Source organism: Charadrius vociferus, unplaced genomic scaffold, assembly GCF_000708025.1.
Source record: "Charadrius vociferus isolate BGI_N301 unplaced genomic scaffold, ASM70802v2 scaffold67, whole genome shotgun sequence".
Taxonomy (NCBI): Eukaryota; Metazoa; Chordata; class Aves; order Charadriiformes; family Charadriidae; genus Charadrius; species Charadrius vociferus.
Window position 1 is genome coordinate 364,816 of NW_009649485.1, and position 15,524 is coordinate 380,339.

A 15,524-nucleotide genomic window follows, 5' to 3' on the forward strand; every position below is an offset into this window, starting at 1 on the left:
GGTCCGGCAGGGCTCCATCCAGCACCCCCGGGGGTGGGGGTCCGCCTGGGCTCCTCCCAGCAGCCCCAGGGATGGGGGTCCGGCAGGGCTCCCCCCAGCTCCCCCGGGGGTAGGGGTCTGGCAGGGCTCCATCCGGCGCTGGAGGGCCTGGCTGGGGTCAGCTCGCTGCGGGTTAATTGCTCTTAAATAGGGTTACTTTATGATGAATTAATTTATGGGAGTTTGGAGTTGGCTCATTTGAGTGAACACAGGGGGTGTTGGGGTGGTGAGCGATTCGCAGCCATGAGGGAAGGCTGGGCAAATGTTAAACCCAGCGTACTTTTAAAGAGGGAAGGGGTACGGCACCTATCTCCTCGCAATCTCGAAATGGTCTCTGGAGAAATGTAAATGGACTGGGTAGAAAATGATGATACCGGTGTTTTAATGGAATAGGATAATACACTGAGGAGTGGAATGAGGAGCTAGTCAAAGCTTTTTTGCTTCCTTTTCTCTTGCTTCCCCCTCAGTTTTGTTATTCAATTTGATCGCATGGATCGTAATATCCTTTCAAAATCTCTTTGAGTCAAATGGGTCCAATGAATGTAATGATAACGGGAGCTGATAGAGGGTCTGGCCCTGCCGTGCGCGGGATGTGCACGCTGCATGGGGGCTGGAGCTTCTGCCAGTTTGGGGGTTTGGGGACATGGCCTCCATCGCCGCTGCCTCAGGCAGCAGGAGTTGCCTGCTCGCAGCCCCTGCAAGCAGGGAAGCCTGGGAGCAAGGTGGGATGGAAAGAACCATCAGGAGCTTGGTGAGGGTGGGATGGAAGGAGCGGGCAGGAGCTGCTTTCGGCGTATCGCTGCTGGCCCAGGTTTCTCCCTGCTGCGCTGCGGATCACAGCGTGGGCAGGGCTCTTCCCTGGCTTCACTGCAAGCAGGGCTGAGCACTCCTGAAATTCAGGGACCTCCTCCTCCTTCGCAGCCTGTCCCCACGTATCCCTGCAACTTAATTTGTGCGTGCAGTCCTAATAGACTTTATCAATGGCCTGATTTTTTTATGCTGATAGAAATGAGCAAATGTGTTTGGGCTAACAGTGTAGCAATGCTTTAAATTCCATCCACTGAATGTGCTTAACTGTGCATTTAATTTGAATTTAATAGAGCAGTTAATTTTAAAAATGTGAAACAAGTTCTGGGAAACCTACTTAAAGAATTAACAGCTCAAACAGAAGTGTAGACCCTGTTGCTCTAGTTTGATGCTAATGTTACTAGTTATTGACTTTTTTCTTTTGTAAAATCATGTGTATTTGGCTGCTTTTATTTGTTGTGTCAAATTGTCTTCTGGGGCTGAGTTTGCCCAAAATTAAGGTGAGGTTTGGATGTGGCATGTCCTGTGTTACACTCAGCCTTTCTGTTCTTGCCTAGGCTTATCTTACCCTATGTAGATCTGTGGCAAAACTCCCAGAAATGCAGGATCCACCAAAAAAAAATATATATTTAGCATTCAGACTAGAATTCCACCCTCAGTTAATCCCTCAGATATCTACAAGCCTGGATTCTCTCAGCCATGTCTCCAACCAGATCAAACCAACAGAGCTTTGCCAGACCTTCGCTGGGTGTCGTGCTCCCTCGCCCCCTCACCCCTCGTGTCACTGCTGCTTCCTGGAGGTTTGCCTTGGCCTTCATCATCTGCACAGGTTTCACCGCCGTTGAATATCCATTTGTTATGACGAATGTATTGAGAGAGGTGGACATGCCGCTGTTAAATCCCAGCGGCTTAGCTGGAATTATGATGACTTGTTGTATAATTTTAAATTAAACTCTTGCTCAGGATGCTTAATTTAAATGCAACTGTGTTATTTATGCAGCAGTGTTTGGTGGAGAAGTGACCTCTAGAGAAAGCTGATGACAGCTGGTTTACAGCACCTTTCATTGTGTGGTGGTGTTATCGGTGATCGTTTTTCATGCTGCTGTGACTGAGTGCACCCCTTGTAAAAGTCCAGGCCGTGAGCAATAGGGTGATAACAAAGATTTGCATGGACAAACTCCCTCACATGTTCTTAAAAAAACCCACCAAACACGTGGCAAGGTTGCTGTTTGAATTAACCCGTGAATGGGAGCGGTTAAACGAAGTTCCCTGGCACAGCCTTATGCCTGTAGAGCTTGGAGGGTCTTCCAGCTTCCTGAAACCCAGCTGTGAAATCCAAACACCCTCTGCTTTTCTTGCTCTCGCCTGCTTTTTTGGGGCCTGCTTTCTCCCTCTGACAGTCTCCCTGTGAGCAGGGAGGACAACACCGCCCTGTGAACAAGGAGATTCGGCGACGCGCTTGCGGAAGGAGCCGGGGGGAGCCTGCCTCTCGCCTCGGGAATGCCGGTGTGTCACTCAGATATGCTGCCAGCCAGAGGTGCAGAGTGGGAACATGGGGTGGGGGAAGAGTGCAGCACATGCAGCGAAGCTGAGAAGCAGCCTTCCTCCTCTTCCATTTTTAAATGATACAGATGCTTTTATGTGTTCTGTATCGCACTGGGGTTGTTTTGCTGTCACAGCAGCATTACGGTATTATTGCCTTTCTGCAGTAGTTTACTATGGACAGACACTCATCGACCATCTCTTGCCAGGCTCGTTATATTATCTGGAAAAGCCTCTGAAATGCTGATGTCAGCGGTGACCTGAGCGCTGTCCTGCCCTGCGGGAATTGCCGTGAAGCTGGGGTGCTGCCGTCGGCCCAGCCACTGCCTTGCCACTGAGTGGCTGCTGGCTCTGAAGCTGCTCAGATTGTAGTGGGGGCTCTTTGGGTGAAACAGGAAAAAGAGGAAGGAGTAACAAATGTATATCATTATTTTTTGTCTCCCTGTCGGTGAGGCTCAGGGCTCTGGCCCTCTGTTTCTCCAGGGTGGTACCTTGGTTTTTGCTGTGATTCCTCCCTCACTCCTCAAGGCAATCCTGTATGTCTTTCAGACCAGGACAGCACATACTTCTGTAAACGTATGGAGAATGGATGGAGAGCAGCCCTGAGGAGAAGGACTTGGGGGTGTTGGTGGATGAAAACCTTAACGTGAGCCGGCAATGTGCACTCACAGCCCAGAAAGCCACCGGCATCCCGGGCTGCATCCCCAGCAGGGCGAGGGGGGATTGTGCCCCTCTGCTGCGCTCTGCTCTGGGGAGACCCCCCTGCAGTGCTGCCTCCAGCTCGGGGGGTCCCAACAGCAGAAGGACATGGACCTGGTGGAGCGGGGCCAGAGGAGGCCACAAAGATGCTGCGAGGGCTGGAGCCCCTCTGCTGGGAGGACAGGCTGGGAGAGTTGGGGGTGTTCAGCCTGGAGAAGAGAAGGCTCCGGGAAGACCTTAGAGCAGCTTTCCAGTATCTGAAGGGCACCTACAAGAAAGCTGGAGAGGGACCTTTTACAAGGGCATGTAGCGATAGGACAACGGGGAATGGCTTCAAACTGCAAAAGGGGAGATTTAGATTACATATTAGGAAAAAATTCTTGACTGTGAGGGTGTTGAGCCCCTGGCCCCGGTTGCCCAGAGAAGCAGTGGCTACCCCATCCCTGGAGGTGTTCAAGGCCAGGTTGGATGGGGCTTGGAGCGACTTGGGCTGGTGGGAGGTGTCCCTGCCCATGGCAGAGGGGTTGGAACTGGATGATCTTTAAGGTCCCTTCCTACCTAAACCATTCTATGATTCTATGATCTACAAACACATCGCTGCAGCCACAGACAAAGGGAATGTAGGGAAGAAATACGGAACATGACACAAGCAAGTATTACTCCAGGTTATAAATTAGTAGGTCTCACTGCTGGGTCGTTGTCTGTTGTTGTGGTTCTGCTTTGTCCCTCTGCCTTCCCAAACCAGGGAAGCAGAGACGCTGCCACAGATGAGGAGGACGCTGTGAATGCTACCTCCGGACCAAGCCGTGGAAGAAATTATTTAGCAGACACCATTTAAGGGAAGCGACATGAGCTCTGGCTTAGGAGAGACACAAGCTGCAGTTTGCTGGAGGAGGAAAGAGGTATCACCGCGTATTTGCTCAGTTATACTCTGGGTGACTGTTAGTGGCCACGGTGGGATGTAGGTACCAGGCTGGATGTATCTTTGGTGTTACTCAAGGTGTCTGGCCTTTCGTTATGAGCAACTTTTTTTTTCTGAAGTGAGTTTCCTTGCCAGTGCAGAAACTGTGAAATCATGTCACTGAGAACTTACAGCCGCTCTTCCAGGAAAGCAAAAGCAAAGTTGTTCTTCAAAGCCAAAAGCGCAACTGCTCTGCAGAAAGGCTGCAAGGAGGTTTCTCGCCTTGTTCCTGCAATCCTGAGATGCAGCTCAGTTTTTAGGATGGGGAAGAAAACATTAATCCCAAATTTCCATTTCCACAGGTCAGAACGTGACACGACTTGGAATACATGGGCTTGTAATTTCTTCAGGGTTATTTCTCCTCCCTTTTTCTCCCATGAGATCAGAGTGGAACCTTTTATTAAATAAAGTGTAAGAAGTGACAGCTGCAGATTTTCAGCTAATTGGTTTTATCTCCTGTACTGCAAGATGCTAATCTTAGTGGTTAGGCATTTGTAGTAGGTATCGTTACTGCTTCGAGGGGATGATTTTTGTGCTTGTCATAAAAACTCTAGAACGGTACAAAATAGAGAGGGAGAAGAGTTATTAGGTCTTCTGGCACAGTCCTCCATGGTGCAGGATTGCTCCCTGTGGTATTCTCCAATACTTTGTCCTACCCACTCTTAAATTACCTAGGTTATAGAGATGAATTATGTCTAGACTTCTGAATTTCAGCTAGGGAATTAAGTGAGCTGAATGTTTTGAACCCAACACATTGATATTTCAAAAATCAGAAGTCAGCCTCAAAACACAGAAACAAAACCACCCAAATGACAGAAGATAATCCAGAGCTTTCTGGGTTTTCTGTGACCAGAAATGTGGTCCATTTTGAAGGGCCCAAACGCTGCCAGTTTGGCTGTTCCCGCCATGGCAAAGCCAAGGAGATTTTTCGGCTCCGATGAGAAAGCGCAGCCTCCCAACACACGTCTGTGGCGCTGCACCAAAGAGAACTTTAACTGTGCTGAAATTAGCACTGCTTGGCTTATTTAGTTGTGATTGCCACTGACTTTTTACGTGCCTGGCACTACGGCATCTTGCCTTCAGTGATTTGACGGGGACAAGCCAGCATGTAGGATGCATTTAGGCGTTTTATTGACATGCTGTCTTTCAAATGCAGTCGCAGATAAGCAAGCGTGTCATTCTGAGGAGCAGTTTTGACTAGCTCGGTGGATCAAAAGATTGACAGACAGATGATTTTGCAGTCTTGGTGGAAGTCTGCCTCTCCCGCGTTTTGTTTTGTTTTAAGATGACAGTGAGAAATGCAGAAGTTCCAGAATGAGCAGCCGCGCACCAAAATAAATCAATTCCTGTATCCACTGGGGGTCTCGGAGATGGGGTTGAGCTGGTGCCTGGTTTACCTACGAGCTTTGGCCAGCAGATCTGAGCCCCTCTGGCAGGGGCAGAGACGCTGGCGCAACAGCCCCGGGCTGCTTGGGGAGGCACCGGCACAGCTGCGTCAGCCTGAACTGGAGCAGCAGTGGCTGGTAGAAACACTCCTTGGGGAAGAGGATGGGTTAACTGCTTGCTTTTCCCTCTAACGGAGCTGGAAGCGATTATTAAGTTGTTGTTTCTGGGTTGAAATAGAGCCAAACACAACGCTGCTGAGGGTCTTTGATTGGGAATGACTTTGAGGAAGGGTGAAAATGGGGCCAGGAGCCGAGTTAGGGAAAGGGAAGGGGTGATGTACAAACACCTGAGAGCATGCGTGGGCTGGGATCCAGCATTGGGGACGGTGTTTTCGGCTGGGGTGGCAGAAGGAGGTGCAAGGGGGGAGTTTTGCCGTTTGATTCCTCCTGCTCAGGAGAGCAGAAACTTCTACCTTCATGTAAAATAGCTGAATTACACCCAGGGGAGTTTCTGCTCAGAACTGCAGTAATCTCTGAGACGATGACCTTTGCTAGCGGGTTGGGTCCGAAGAGGTACCTGGACTGGATGCACAGGTCTCCCTGTGCTCTGAAAGCGATGCCCCGCGGAGCAAGTGGCAGTTTTGCACAGGCAAGAGAGAGCTCTAGTGGTTGGCCTGTTATCGTTACCAAATACAGAAATATAGATTGGGACTAAGTTTTCCACTCCTTTTAAATACGAATCAGAGACTGTCCTCGCCCTGTATCCTGGCCATCCAAAAGCTGCCAGTGGTTTAGCTGAGTTACCTGACGCAGATCTTAGTTTCTTAGACATGTGCAGTACAAGAAGGGAAAGGGCATGGGGCTGCTGTCCTTCGATCTGCTTGCTTAAGCTACTTGTCATTCTGTACATAACTCACCTGCAATCATTGACTTTTTTAATGGGAAAAAGTCAACGCAATGGACCAGTTCCCTGTCCTTAGACTGGCATCCCGGTCAATCTTCACATCATCTTTCACTGACACCTATGGTCGGGGAGTCCGAAAGCAGATGTGCTCGTTGACCTGTATGGTTAATCGTTGCCGTGCTTAGATGGTTTCTGGTGGGATACTGCGGGACTTTCACACGTTGCAGTTTTGCAGGTTGCTTTTGTGTCTGTGGCCAGGCTTCTGGCGGCGTGTGCCTCTGCTGTCATGGGTGAAGCCCAGGAACAGGAAAGTGGAACCCAGCAACATTAAAAAAAAAAAAAACAAACCCAAAAAAAAGGAGAGAAGAAAAATAGAAAGAGAAAACCGCAGAGAAGGTTTTTAAATCTGGCTGTTAGTTTCTCAGTCCATGAATGATTTCTATCACCATAATAAATTGCATGCTATTGCTAACTCTTTCAGACGGGTGTCTAAAAAAATCAATTATTCACAGAAATTCTTGCTGACAGTTGTGAATGCCGGGTCACAGCTCTGTGGTGCACATTTAGCAGCTTAACACAGCAAACCAAGTACAGGAACTGCTTCAGTTTGCTATTGGGAAGGAAAAAGGACTTGCAGAAGCCAAAACAGGCCAACCAGGGGGAGCAAACGCAGGCAAGGTCTCTAGCATCCAGTCTGGTTTTGCTTAACAGGATGGTTGGAAATTCCCCTAGAAAACGAAAAAATCTATATTCAATAATCTGTTTTAAAACAAGAAAGTAGTTTCAAAGAGTAAAGGTTGAGAAGTTTGTATATTCTTTACAAATGCTTTGTGCAAATGCAATTCATATGTTTTGGAGCTTTTTGGCCAAAAATGAGCTTGTAACCATCAAGTAGCAAGCATTTCTGGTCCACCTAAAATCTCATGTTGGGGGTGAATTTTCTAATGCCTGAAGTGGGTTTTGGCCAGCTCTGGACTCTCCCCGCTCCGGCATTTTTTGGTCAAGGCAGCATCAGTGCAGTGCTCGCCTCCTGCCCTCCCATCGGCAGGGATTTCTGCCATCCATGGACGGATGTTGTCCCCAGCCTGGCAAATGTCATACAGAAGCAAAAGGCCACCGGCCGAATCATCATGGGACATCTGCTCTTATCGGCGACGTTCATTACCCCGACTGTGTTTGGACACCGCTGTAGACAAACCAGCCCAAGCAGTTGGTGCTGGCAGATAACCCGGAGCCATCGCTGGCTGTACGGGGCCAAACACAGAGCTGGGCTGAGCTCTGTTTCTGCGAGGTGGCCAAGTTAGTGGTGACGAGTGGGAGTGTGTCAGGGTGTGGGCGATGGATGTGCAGGGATGCTGCCCTCCGTCCAGGGGAGCATTGCTGGAGGGCTCTGTGGGACACGCAGCAACCTCTGCCCCATCCAGATCCTTCATCCTTTCTCCATCTACGGCTCCTAACAGACATGTGCTGTCCCTGGGAAAAAGGGTTTGAGGTTTTCTTTTGGCTCCTCCAGTTGGTGGCTTTTCAGTGAAGCCCTGCCTATTGCAAATGACTATTGAAAACCTTACAAATCTTACAAGCAGGAGATGCCTGATGTGGCCAGGGCATCATATCCAGACTAATTTTCCATTAGGTGTGTTCAGATAATAATTTTCTATCCTGTACCCTTTAAATCCTGAGATTCTTCGCTTAGTTCTGCCCAATTCTCCTGGAGGGGGTCACCAGAAGCACCAGTGATTTATATGTTGAATCTGTAGATCCAGAGCTTAGTGGACAACATTGCTTCTGGTTTCTCTCTGTTTTACTTTCCTCATCTGTGAGAAGCAGTAAAATCTGAATCTTGCTCAGTTTACCAAAGATCTATTGAAACGTCTAATTTTGATGACAAAACTTCGATAATTATTAAGGGAAGCCAGAAAATGTTGTGTTTGTTACCAGCTGGCTTTCAGGGTAAATACAAAATTGATCCACTTAGGTGTTAAAAAAAAATTGTCTGCTCAGCAAAGAAGAAGCTGAAGGGTTTTGCACAGTTCTTTAGAGGTGCTAAACCATTTTGTAGGTGAAAAAGCCACAGAGATGAAGCTTTTCTGTCAGTAAGACCTTTTCTTCGGTGCATTGGTAGAATGAGTGCTGATAAGGTGTTTGTATTAGAACTGCCCAGACAAGGTGGTTTTGACATTTTTCTGCTTTCTACGTTTCAAAGGGAAGAAAAGCAAGAAAGAGGATTACCTCAGAGCATCCCCTTTCAGACAAAAGGGTCAGGTTTTCCAATTCAAGTTCCTACAAGTGAGTGCCCGCAGCCTTCTGTAGACCCCCAAAATGACCATCACCATCTCTGTTTGAAGGGAGGTTGCTGAAACAATTATGGCCTCGTAAGTGGTTGTTGGTACTCGCTCACGTCAGGCTACCCTACAAGCATGGAGAAGGGATCGCCAAAGACAGACTGCTAGCAAAACTCATCTGTTTTCCTCTTGATTCCTGATCCTTGTTAGCAAGGTGCTAAATATTGGGTTGGATGCTGAAATCTGGATTTCCCAAAATCATTGGCCTTCTATAGCGTATTTGTATGAGGGGAAATTTTAACATTTCTGGTCATCATAGTTTCCATTGGAAAATATAGAGGGTGTGCTTAATGGAACCCACGTACCGCTTTGCAGCGTCTGCAGAAATGTTACAGTCGGCTGCACAGGTTTAACGAATGAGAGATTATTCATGAGCACTGGGGGAAAATAATGATGAAAGGTGAAAATCTAAACCAACAGACTTCACCAGCCTGGTGTTTCGTGAAGGACGCTTCCATCAGCGAGGATGTGCCTCTCAAAGCCTGGCTGAGGACAGAGAGGGACCTGGTGGCAGAGGGAAGGTGTGGGGTTGCCCCTAGTCTTTGTCATTCACTGAGGAGGAGGAAAACTATACAGAAACAGACTCCTAACCTGAAATTTTCAAATTCAGAGTAGAGCTGATGGATTCATTTGTCTTGCTTTACATTTCTCATGGCCCTGATTCTGTTTGGCTTTCCCTAAAGATGGGGTGAGAGATCCTGGGGTGACGCTTACATCTTGCTTTGGATTTGAACCTCTCCAGACACTGCAGATGCAGAGATGCACGGGGGAGGCTCAGGACCATCTGTGGTATTGTGTAACCGGTTACTTCTGTTCTCCTTCTTGTAAATACCAATGCTTATCACACAAGAAGCAGCGCGAACAGCCTTCGGAGGCAAGCAGAGCCAGGGCCGGACCCCTCGCTGCCTGGTGGGGACGGCGTACTGGGACTCAGCTCTCCGGAGCGGCAGGTTTTGGTTGCATCCCAGTAAGATCACCTGCCATTGGGTCTGTCTGCTCTGGGACCTTTGGTACATGCAGGGTCTCAGCTGAAGTGCAGGTGAAAAGCTCATTTCAAGTTATTCCTCTTAATTTGATTCTCTTTAGGATCTTTGTTTTAGAATCTGGGCCACAAACTGCACTGTGCAAATATGTAATTTATCTATTATCTGCTTTAGAATGACAGAGAGGGGAGACCACAAAGAGGGGAGACCGTCAGCAATAGTAACTCCATTCGCTAAACAATCAGTCGCAAAAGCAACTGTTGGCATCACTTCCACAGATAATTTTTAATTGGGGACAGTTTAAATTAAGGCATAATTCTGGTGCGCTCCATAGTGGAGGTATAGATATAAAATTTCTTTTTTTTTTTTTTAATATGAATGTAATGGTGAAGAGATAAATAGATGAACGCTTCTGATTTGCTTTAGGTTTAACGGATCCTTCCTATTCTCGAAGGTTGCACTATTATTAACTGTTCAGAAGTGTCGTAAACTATTTTTGCAATTCTGTTGGTAAACAGACTAATAAGGCACAGAAACCCCATCTGTTCTTGCTTTACTGGGGACTTCATCAAATACCTCATTTTTAATTTAGCTCTTTCTCATTTAATTGTTCCCATAAGAAGAGAAATATTCAGTATTGCCCTCATTGCTATACCAAGAATAAAATCTACAGGTGAGAATAACCTGACTTTGATGTAAATTGGCAAAAAAAATCAATCATGGACATGTCAGTATGGTGGCTGGAACAAATCCTCTCTTAACAGAGTAATATAAAAGATATGACTAAGAGTTGTCTTGCACCAGTCCTACACATTATTTAAGTTTGAAATAGGAGTGGATTGCACATGTTGTCATCGAACCCTAATCTAGCACTTGGGTGCTCTGTATCTTGGATTTTACATGGATTAAAATTGCTTGCAGCCCTCTACTATTTCAGAGTAGAGTTGGGGAGTGTTTAGCACTGACTCCTAAATCTTGCTGCATCTTGTTCGCTACAGTGAGCAGCTCAAAAGCCGCATGAAAAATGCTGGGAGAGAGAAAAGAAAAAGGCTCGGTATCGTGAAGAGGGATGAACTGAATTTGTCTGCTTCAGATTTGGATGTAAGATTTTGCAGCAGCGTAGCACAAGGGTTTCTTTCAGAGATGGAAGCTAAGAATTTGCTGCTCTCTGATAATTTTTGCTACCTTAGCAGGCATGAAAAGACCCTGGAGTAGGCTTTACCATCCTTCATCCACGAAAGGGCACCCTGAGTTGTCAAGGACCACGCAGTGGTCAACATGTTCCTGCGTAGTTCCTGCGTATTTTTCCATCTTGCTGTAGGGGATGGCAGTTCCACAGGGGGTGGCAGCTCCACAGCGGGTGGCAGCTTCATAGGGGATGGCAGTTCCATAGGGGGTGGCAGCTCCATAGGGGATGGCAGCTCTGTAATGGGTGGAGGCTCCATAGAGTGAGTAACCGGCAGCCCCACAGAAGGTGGGTGCAGCCATCCAGGGGCAGCACCACTGTCTGCTCTACCTCAGCCCTGTTGACGAGGTGGTTTAATGCCTCGCTCATGACTTCTCTCCAGCTTCACACCAGCTTTGTCCAGTCAAGGGACGAGGCTCAGGGGGATCAGATTCCTCACCATCCAACAGCAGTTGGGTCTGGGCTGCTGCTCATTTGCCTGACAAGGTCACATTGGTGAGCGCTTCTTCTTCTCTCGCGTTTCCGAGCTGCTTGGTGTTTGACGTTGTGCCGTTTCTTTCTTTGCTCTGGGTGCGTTTGCTTCTCTCTTCTTCTGTATGTGCACCCTTCCCGGCCCCGAGCCAGGAGGGATCCTGCTCTGCCCGCTGCCCAAACACTGCCCTGGCTGAACTGAAATCGCAGGAGCATTCCCGACGGAAAGCAGCCATGCATGAGGAAGCATGCAGGATGCTGAGATGTGCTCACTTGTCCTGGGGTCTCCTGCCTCGCCAGTGACCCTGGGCAGGTCGGGGTGAGAAGGAAAGCAACACTGCCCAAAACTCAACTGATGAGGCTCAGCCTGGGGTGGGGGTCCCAGCACCCCTTTGTGCTGCAGAGCTATTGCGTGTTGTTAATTACATTGCAAACGATGTGTTGAAAAATCAGTTTTAGCTGCAAAACGGACAACAGAAAAACAAAAAAAATGAGGGAAGTTGGTAGGAGTGAGCCTCAGGTATCTGCTTAACGCCAGCATGAGCAGAGAGCTCCTCTGAGTATGGATGTGTAAACACAGAAAGAAACTCACTTCCCTCCTCCTCTCTTCATTACATGGAAATTCCTCATCACTGGGAGAATGAGCTTTTTTCAAAAAGCATGTCCACGAGTGTGCAATGGTGGCCTCTGAGAATGGTAAGAAATGGGGTTCCCTCTTTCACAATTTTAAAATTAATTTTTCAGTAGAAACCAAGAATGTTTTACAGGGAGTATTTTCATTTGGCGATGCTGAAATCAGGCAGATGCGAGACCTGTGTATTGTTAACAAGTTGAGTTTCTTGTTTTTTCGGACTACGTGCTCTGACAGGTGTCTTCTGTAGGTACCTTCATATTCCACTGTCTGCAGTTGCCCAGATGGTTCCTCCATGGGACAGGCCTGAGGGAAGAGCCACCTGTGTGGCTGCTGTTGCAGTTCTTCATCAGCCTCCAGAGAATGAAGGTCCCCTAGGTAGTGGTGGCCCAGCCTGGCCCTGCCCGCTGAACGTGGTCCTTAGAGTCCCCTGTGTGCAGAGGGCTGGGGTTTGGTGCAGTGTGGTTTGTGCCACACCTGGACCTGCCACACCTGCCCCAGAGGAATACCTTTGCAGGGCCATGCCTGTGTGATGGAAGGCAGACAGGTCTAAAACAGCTTTCCAGCGTCTTGGCTTTATAGTGACTCTCAGAAACCAGTGAAATAGGTAGGAAAGGTCAAATCATGGCATTGCTGACATGTGCTTCTGTTAGAAAAGGTGGAAGCAGGTCATTATCTTGTGCCACCAAGCAGTAGGAAGTCTCCATCACACGCTGCCTGGTGGCTGCAGCACAGCTGGGGACCTCGTTCAAGAGCCAGGACCTCAGCCCCTCTCTTTTACTGCTGGCTTGCTGTCTTGTTTAACACTGATTTTTTAAAAAGCCGTGCCAGTGTCTGAATTTTCTAGTGGGAGGGTGAGCTCTCCTGGTAGCCATTCGTTGTTGCAGCACTTTGTGCCATGAAGGGCCTGGCCCTGGCAGCGCTCACAGCCAGCTCTGCAAGGGATTGGAGGGACGGTTGCGAGGGGACCGATGCCAGGGCCAGGCGGTTTCACTCACACAAGATGCTTTACTGCATCTGCTTTATTTCATATTGCACTTCTAGCTGCTTTTCTTTTGCTTTTTGACATCGCGAACTCTTCCAAGAGCTCTTCTGTGAGGCTGCTGCGGATGTTCAACATTATGCCTGTGACTTCAGGGACATTAATTTCTAAGGCGTGCTTCTGTAGGAAAATAGACTTGCAGAAATAATATCAGCATGTTTATTTATTCTGCAGGGTTTATAGAACCTAATGTTCTGTCTCTTACTGGCATCTGGTTATTCCAGCATGTTTTAGTTGCATTAAATAGTCAACAATAAGCAACACAAAGGCTTGAGTTACATGTGTATGGGAATAATGAGGAGAAGTCATGGATTGCTCCCTTTCTGCACAAACAGCGAGTGGCAGTCTTGATAACATGCTTTCAGGTAATTATTGCTGTGGTTTAGATCATTTTGGTGTATACTTATGTGATGTATTTGATTTTTAGTCTCTGTTTCCCTATGGAAGGAGCACAGGAAATGTTTAACGGGCAAGCGTGCCTAGGTTGCACTCTCATTTCTGTTTTCTTATCAGCAAAACATAAATCCGCAGCTTGTTGAAAATGAAACCATATGGTAACTCTTTCTGACAAATCAATTTTGCAGTACAGATAATCCTGGCTGTGCATGAGAAGAGATATTTTGGATTATTTTGTCTTAATTCTTGCATTACTCTCTGTTTTTCAGTGCCTGGAAATTATGTATGTGTCTAGTTCTGAACACAGTGGTTTGGGTGACTTAAGAATATATGGAGTACACTACACTTTAGTGTCTTTACTTTGAGGACAGTTATTGAAATATGAAATAATCTGGTTATTTGCTGTCACCAATGCCCTTCTTCTGTGTTGGCCGACAGTCGCAGCAGATTCAGATACATTGGGAACATTGGGATTCCTCTTCATATGGAGCCAAGCTAAGAAATGCATTTGTATAAATCAGCTCTTGCTTCACAGGAAGCTGCAGGGACTTGAATGTGTTCAGCTCTTTGTGCCCTGAAGGGGACTGGCCAGCTGATGGCTGGTGGTCATCTTGGGTCACCAGAGCTGATGCTGTGCGGTGGCACGGTACGCAGGGTGGACAAGGCAGTTTGTTAATCCTTTTCAAAGAGCAAAATGAACAAGCGAGAGTCCTCGCAACTTCTGTTGGACTTCAAAATAAATACGAAACCTAATATTTCCAGCCTTTGCTTCATAGGGTTGTGTCAGCAAGTGAGTTTTCTTCTGGAGCTTGGAAGTAGTAGCCAGAATCTGGAAGTGTAAGCAGAGTGTGAGCCTGGGCATGGAGAACATCAGGGAGGAGTAATGGGAACTAGGCGCTGGAGACATGTATCAAGTCTAGGAACGATGCCATGAAGCTAATCGCAACGAAACAACACATCATGAATTTTCATGTTTACTGTAAACTAAGTAGAAATGGCCAATCAGCTGTTAATTCCTCAAGCATTCCTCCTAGCTTTAGGTGCTGGCTGTCAGGCATGAATCTGTGGGTGGTGAGATGCAGCTATTGCAAAAGCTACGTGAACAATAATTAGGGGGTTTATTCCATTTTACATTTCTGGGTGCTAACTGTTACTGCAACCCAAGACCTGAACGTGGTATCTTCTAGATAGTTAGAAAATAAATATAAATCAAGATGTAAATCTGGTCAGCACAAATGTTTATGCAGTGTTTGTGTTTTACTTCAGGAGTCAACACAGCCTCGGACACCAGCCTTGGCTGAAAACAAAAATATAGATTTATTATATTTAAAATAATAAATAATAATAAAAAAATTTGATTGTACTGTATTTAGTCAGATAAACATCCTTGAAGAGTATTCAAAGGATAAATCTATATGGAACATGTGCTTATATAAATATGAGGACGGAAGCTTACCTAAACAATGATTTTCTGGAGGTGGAAGGGTAAAATTAGCCCAGCAGAACAGTGAATGCAGTAAGTAACCACAAAAACATGATAGATAGTTATTAGCAAAGGATGCTAGAACTTAAGGGAGCAGTTTTACAAACGAGTATTTAGAAGACCATTGCTGATGAAGACTAGGGCAAACTTTATCCAGAGATACTAAATCCAAACTTGGATAAAATTCACAAATTCACAGCAAAAATCCATCTATGCATTTTAATAAAAGCATTTGTAAAAAGCAAAAAGTAGTGACACATGTAGTGTTTTGACGTTGGTTGGAAGAAATTGTGTTGAAAAGCTCTTAGAAGAGGAAATGGTATTTCTACTCTGGCCAAATGCAGATACGTGAAATGCAGTTGATGAGCTTTCAGCTCAGCATCTGTGTAAAGTTGGGTATAGAAGCTTTCAAAAGCTTTGCTCTCATTAGCTGTCGTTAAGGTGAGCCTCTGTGGTGCCTGCCCTAATTACATTCACACCCGAACGATCCCCTGGGGATGACACGGCCCTGGCCAAGGCGAGGAAATAGCCAATATCCATGGGATATGGGCTGTTAGAAATCTTTATAGTGGTCAAGTGAAGAAAAAAAATTATTTAAGTCCATGGCTGAGGAATAATGCTGACAAGGTCTCTGAGATCCAGAGGTTTTAATC